The sequence below is a fragment of the Pinus tabuliformis genome, chromosome 4_1 (genome assembly GCF_031772625.1).
Source record: "Pinus tabuliformis cultivar Carrire ecotype Pingquan chromosome 4_1, CPIR1, whole genome shotgun sequence".
NCBI classification, from domain to species: Eukaryota; Viridiplantae; Streptophyta; class Pinopsida; order Pinales; family Pinaceae; genus Pinus; species Pinus tabuliformis.
In genome coordinates this window covers 725323452-725330972 of record NC_142303.1, presented here as the reverse complement: position 1 = coordinate 725330972, position 7521 = coordinate 725323452, and positions in this window count along the sequence as shown.

Here is a 7521-nt window from a genome sequence, read left to right as displayed (position 1 = left end):
CTGGTATGGCTATATGTTACAGATGTTGTACTTGATGGCAAATCTCGTGGCAAGGCGCTGAAATTTGTAAGGTTGCCATCAAGTCCAAAGGGGGAGATTGTTGGCATTATGTTTTTGGTATGGCTATATGTTACAGATTTTGTACTTGATGGCAACTCCCGTGGCAAGGCTCTCAATATGTTGAAAATTAAGAAGCACGCAGGAGATCTGTTCAGAAGGTGCGTACCCGCAGGTACACCGTGAAGGGACCGTGGCCTGATACGCAGATAAGCCGTCCAGGAGGTGCGTACCCCAGTGCACACATTTCAAGGCAAAGAAAATCACACATGGGGTTTCTTATGTTTAACTAGCCAACGGTATTTGTGTTTCTATGGTTTTGGCTCGTGGTATTGATCCATGATTTTAGGAGGAGCTTGCCTATATAAAGCAAAGGAGATCACTTGGCTAAGTATCTTTTGTAATTGAATATCTTAAGATCTGAAATATTGGGTTATGGTCTTAAAAGCTTGATCTATATGAAGTTGAAAGCAAATCTGTGAAGGGTGATCTCTCGAGCGCATCTGGGCATCTGTACCACTTTGGTGGACTGCCTATTCGGCCCTAATCAGAAGTACGCAGGTGTTTAACAGGAGAGCAGCGTGGGTACATTGAGCAGAAACAGAAGATCTGCGTGGGTACGCAGAGCAGAAACAGAAGATCTACGCGGGTACGCAGAGCATAAACAGAAGAAATGTGTGGGTAGGTAGAGCAACGAAGGTTCAGATGCGTACGCACAGTAATTGTACGCGGAGCGATAGTATCTCTGGGCGCGTACCTGCTGCAACAGTACGCGGCGTAATAGTGTCTCTGGGTGCATACCTGCAGTAACAGTAAGCAGCGCGGTTGAAGAAACAGTGCGTGGATACGCAGTGCGGCAGAAGGGTCTCTGCGGGTATACGCAGGCGAGCAGAAGGTGAAGTGTGTACACACGCAGACCAGAGAAAGAAGAACTGCGTATCTGTCTTAAGACTTTTTGTTTGGCTGTATTTTTCTGTTGATAAGGTGATCTGGGTTTGGTTTTATTATTGTTGATCTGGTTACTACAGTTGACTGGGTGATTTTCTTATACTTGATGATCATTTGATGCTTATGGATCCAGTTTGAAAATTTATGAAAAGTGGTCCTTGTAAGAAAAGAAGTAGGGGGTTGTAGCTCCCTTCCAGGAGAGTCTGGAAAACGAGAGAGAGAGTTGTAGCTCTCTGCAGGTTGCAGCCTGCGTGCTAGTAAAGGACTGCACCAGTACAAAACCATTGTAAAAGGAGTTTCTAATTTGAAAGAAGATAGAGACATATTGCAGCAGGTGGTTTTCACCCACATTGGGTTTCCACCTTACATCTTGTGTTCTTTGGTGTGACTATCTGTTTTCCTTGTTCATGCTCATTATTTTATGGTACTGACATGCAAAATAATTCAAAGAACAAATAAGGAAGATTTATTAAAAGAATTAGATAATACTGATTCACCCCCCCTCTCAGTATTATTTTCAACAATTGGTATCAGAGCAGGTCCTTCAGAGAAGCTTGATCGCTTGAAGGTAGATCATTCATCATGAGCAACTACGACAGAGAAGCATCAATCAGGCCACCGGTTTTTGATGGGACAAACTTCAATTATTGGAAGGTAAGAGTTACTGCCTATCTTCAATCTCTTGGTACAGAAGTTTGGGACATCGTAGAGATAGGCTACGCTTTTCCTTCAGCTACTCCTACAGATGCAGCCGAGAAAAAGAAGTATGAAACAAATGCAAAAGCCGTCAGTACCCTATTAGGATGTATATCCCAAATGGAATTCATGAAGGTAATGCACTATAAATCCACAAAAGAAATATGGGACAAAATTGTCACGAGCTATGAAGGAGATGAACAGGTAAAGCGTGCTAAACTTCAAACTCTCAGGATTCAGTATGAGACTCTCAAAATGTATAATGATGAAAGTGTGGCTAACTATTTTCTTCGGGTAGATGAGATTGTTAATTGTATGAAAAATTTGGGTGAAGAAATAAAAGAGGCTATTGTGGTTGAAAAGGTTCTAAGATCATTGTCCCCCAAGTTTGAATCTAAAGTATCTGCAATAGAAGAAAAGGAAAATCTACGAATTCTTACTATGTCTCAGCTACATGGAATTCTAACTGCTTATGAAATGAGAAAGGGAGGTCCATCAGACAGAAGAGAAGCTGCTTTCAAGGCATCAGGCAAAGGAGATTATTATGAAGCAAGCCACGTCCCAGAAGAAGAGGAAGAAGAATCAAATTTTGTCAGAAATCTTCAAAGGGGTTCTGGAAGGTTCAGAGGTAAGTTACCTTTTAAATGCTTTTCTTGTGGAAGAGTAGGTCATTATGCTGCAAAATGTCCTTATAAGGATAAAGGAAAGGAACCTGCTAGATGGAACAAGAAACAGAGTGCAAATAAGAAAAGCTACTACACTCATGAAGATAGTGATGGTCTATCAAACAATGATGAAGATGAACGAGGTAATGAATATAAATTGTTAATGGCATTTGAAGATGATGATTATATGGATGCTATAGATGTGGATAACCTTCATGAAGAAATTACTAGACTCAAGAGATGTATAGAAGAAAAGAATGTGATCATTGATACTCTACAATTTCAAATTGATGAAAAGGAAAAACATCTTGAAAAATTAGAAGGTGAAATTGTTGGTCTTAGAAAAGAGATTGAGAAAACAAAGGCTATTAATCTTAAGTTTGTCAAAGGATCTGAAACTTTGGATGAGATTATCAATATGCAGCGGTCTCCACTAAACAAGACAGGTCTGGGCTATAATGGAGAAACTTCTCAAGCATCCACCTCAAAAAGTTATCTTGATGCAGCAAGAAGAAATGAGCAAAAACACAATGAAGACCATCAGGTAAAGCAGGGACGAATTGCAAACAGAAACTATCAGGGGCGATCCATCTTAAGAGTGAACAAAAGCTACAACCAGCCACAGGTAAAAACTTCTCAATTTGGTTCAAGAATAGATGACAATAGAAATTACAATCAATTGGCTGGTAACCGCAGAAGTTTCTTCAATGGACAATGCTTTTCTTGCCATAACTTTGGTCACAAAGCAGCTCAATGTGTTGCATATAAAACGATCATGACTAGGGAAGCTCAAAGACAAAGAAGTATGACCGGGATTACAAAAAGGACCTATAACAACTTTTCGGTTCTTGAAAATGAAGTTGAATGTTCTATTTGCAATAACTTTGGTCATGAAGGCTCTGAATGCAGGAGCAAATTTCAGCAGAAAAAGGAACAAGCCTCAAGCACCAAAACATGGAGAATAAAGGAACCACAAACAGAAAGATGTGGGATAGCATTTTATGCAGACAGACAAGAAAATCTATGGTACATTGACAGTGGATGTTCGAAGCATATGACAGGTGATAAAGAAAAACTTGAGTCATATTCTGCTCTAGAAAAAGGAAAGAAAGTCTCTTTTGGAAATGATACTCCTGCAACTATAAAAGGAAAAGGCATTGCTCAGTTAAAAGAAAAGGTCAAGGCTGGAAATGTTTTGTATGTTGATGGATTGAAGCATAATCTTCTAAGTGTCAGCCAGATGTGTGATCAAAGAACCGAGGTTATATTCAGATCAAATGGATGTCTTGTCCGTGATCTTGATACAAGTAAAACAGTGATCAAAGGCAAAAGAACTCCAAATAATCTGTACATATTTGAAGAAGGACAACAACAATGCTATCTGAGCAAGGATGATGAGCACTGGTTATGGCATCGGAGGTTGGGACATCTAAGCTTTTCACAAATAAGGAAAGTATGCAAATATCAGGCAGTTCGCGATCTTCCAGATATCAAAATTCCTCACAACACCATATGCAAATCATGTCAGTTTGGAAAATTAACCAGAACTAAATTTCCAGAGAAAGAAGGATCAGCTAGCATGCCTCTTGAGCTAGTACATACAGATACATGCGATCCTTTCAGGAAAAGAACACCTCGAGGAGAAGAATACTTGATATTATTCATTGACGATTTCTTCAGGTTTGTCTGGTTAGGACTTATGAAACACAAAGATGAAGCATTCGAAAAATTCAAATCCTTCAAAGCTTTGGTTGAAAATGAATCAGGTCACAAAATTAAGTGCCTCAGATCCGACAGAGGTGGGGAATTTACTTCAAATGAATTTTTCGATTTCTGTGAAGAACATGGGATAAGAAGAGAATTCTCTACAGCAAGAACTCCTCAGCAAAATGGAGTTGTGGAAAGAATGAACAGAACAGTCCAACAAATGGCTCGTGCTATGCTTGATGAGTCAGGAACTCTCGCAACTTTCTGGGGTGAAGCTGCACATGTTGCGGTTGTCATTCTCAACAAAACAAATGTCCAGGTGAACAACACTCAAACTCCTCATGAGCTCTGGAGTGGTAGGACTCCTTTGGTAAAGCACTTCAAAATCTTTGGGAGCAAATGCTATATCAAGAATACTGATGAGCAGCTTGGCAAACTTGAACCTAGAGCAGATGAAGGCATTCTTCTTGGTTACTCTCCACATAGCAAAGCATACAAATGCTACAATAAAAGACTTGGCAAAATTGTTGACAGCATTGATGTAGTGGTTGATGACAAGGGATACATTCCTAGGCAAGTACATCATGAAGACATCGAAGAAGATGAAGGCTACCCTCAACGACAGAATGATGAAGAAGAAGAACCTCAAGAAGAACCAGAGGAGAAAACAAGAATAGAAGAAAAGACTCCATCTAGATATGTTAAGAAGAATCATCCAGAATCTCAGATTATGGGGCAGAAAGAAGCAGGTGTACAAACAAGAAGAACAATTGCAGAAGCTTCAAGCTATTTGGCATTACTCTCTTCTACTGAACCACAAAATGTGAAAGAGGCATGCAAAGATGAATGTTGGGTGAAAGCAATGGATAAAGAACTTGAGCAGATCGAAAAGAACAACACTTGGGAGCTAGTTCCTAGAGCAAAGGATAAGAATGTTATCGGAACAAAATGGGTCTTCAAAAATAAATTGAATGAAAATGGAGAAGTAATTAGAAACAAAGACAGACTTGTTTGTAAAGGGTATGCGCAGCAAGAAGGAATAGACTTTGAAGAAACCTTTGCTCCTGTTGCAAGACTTGAGGCCATTCGAATGTTCCTTGCTCTCTCAAGTTTTCAAAACTTCAAAGTATTTCAAATGGACGTGAAATCAGCCTTTCTGAATAGAGACTTGGAAGAAGAAGTATACATTGAACAGCTAGATGGGTTCATTCTTGGAAATGATCCAAATCTTGTATGCAGATTGAAAAAGGCTCTCTATGGTCTCAAACAAGCTCCAAGGGCTTGGTACTACCGTTTGGACAAATATCTTCATCAACAAGGCTTTTCAAAAGGATCAGCAGATAGCAATCTTTATGTAAAAGTTGAAAATGACAAATTGCTAATACTTGTTGTGTATGTAGATGACATTATTTTTGGCAGCAATGAAGAAGCTATGAGTCAAAGCTTTGCCTTGGTCATGCAGAAAGAATTTGAAATGTCCTTGCTAGGAGAACTGACATATTTCCTTGGTTTGCAAATCCAACAAAAAGAAGGAGGAATCTTTTTATCTCAAACCAAGTATCTCAAACAGATTTTGAAGAAATATGGCATGGAAGATGCAAAACCAGTATGTACACCCATGGTCACAGGATGTAGCCTCAGTACAAATGATGAATCTGCAGCAGTACATCAACCAACCTACAGATCTATGATTGGAAGTTTACTTTATTTGACAGGTACCCGACCGGACATCATGCATGCAGTTGGAATAGTTGGAAGATTTCAGGCAAATCCGAAGGAGACTCATCTTCAGGCAGTGAAGAGAATTTTCAAATACCTTCAAGGGACTCAAAATTATGGCTTATGGTACCCTAGAGATATAGATCTTACACTTCATGCTTATACAGATGCAGATTGGGCCGGAAGCGTGGATGACAGGAAAAGCACAAGTGGTGGTGCGTTCTTTATGGGTTCCAGACTGGTATCTTGGTTCAGCAAGAAACAGAGTTCGATTGCCTTGTCTACAGCTGAAGCGGAATATGTTGCTGCTGCATCTTGTTGCACCCAACTCCTTTGGATGATGCAGACTTTGCAGGATTTTCAAATCACTTGTACACCACCTATCCCCATCTTATGTGATAACACAAGTGCAATCAGCATCTCAAAGAATCCTGTTATGCATTCAAAAACCAAGCACATACCAATCAAGTATCATTTTCTCCGGGAACAAGTGCTTGAACAGAAGGTCAAGTTGGAGTATGTTCCTTCTAAGGAATAAGTTGCTGATATACTCACCAAACCATTGCCCAGGGACACTTTTGAATACCTCAGGAAAAAGCTAGGGGTTGTTGATGCATCATCTTATTGCTGAACCTCTTCTGATTGATGGTTGAATATGCATACATGAGATGGGTGGCTGATTGGTTGAAGATTGATGGTACAGGTTCAGGGGGAGCAAACAATGCATTGTTGGCATTATGGAGGATGTGCAGAAGGAGATCTTGGAAGTAGCCGCAATATGTCTCTATCTCTTTCATGGTGGATTATGGTTTTTCGCTGCAGATCTGGTTCATATTCAGGGGGAGCATTCTCTTAGGGGGAGCATAACCCTTTGCCCTTGATGTCAAAGGGGGAGAATGAAGCTAAAATTTGTAAGGTTGCCATCAAGTCCAAAGGGGGAGATTGTTGGCATTATGTTTCTGGTTAGGCTATATGTTACAGATGTTGTACTTGATGGCAACTCCCGTGGCAAGGCGCTGAAATTTGTAAGGTTGCCATCAAGTCCAAAGGGGGAGATTGTTGGCATTATGTTTCTGGTATGGCTATATGTTACAGATGTTGTACTTGATGGCAACTCCCGTGGCAAGGCTCTCAATACATTGAAAATTAAGAAGTACGCAGGAGATCTGTTCAGAAGGTGCATACCCGTAGGTACACCGTGAAGGGACCGTGGCCTGATACGCAGATAAGCCGTCCAGGAGGTGCGTACACCAGTGCACACATTTCAAGGCAAAGAAAAGCACACGTGGGGTTTCTTATGTTTAACTAGCCGACGGTATTTGTGTTTCTATGGTTTTGGCTCGTGGTATTGATCCATGATTTTAGGAGGAGCTTGCCTATATAAAGCAAAGGAGATCACTTGGCTAAGTATCTTTTGTAATTGAATATCTTAAGATCTAAAATATTGGGTTATGGTCTTAAAAGCTTGATCTATATGAAGTTGAAAGCGAATCTGTGAAGGGTGATCTCTCGAGCGCATCTGGGCATCTGTACCACTTTGGTGGACTGCCTATTCGGCCCTAATCAGAAGTACGCAGGTGTTTAACAGGAGAGCAGCGTGGGTACGCTAAGCAAAAACAGAAGATCTACGTGGGTACGCAGAGCAGAAACAAAAGATCTACGTGGGTATGCAGAGCATAAACAGAAGAACTGCGTGGGTACGTAGAGCGACGAAGGTTCAGCTGCATAC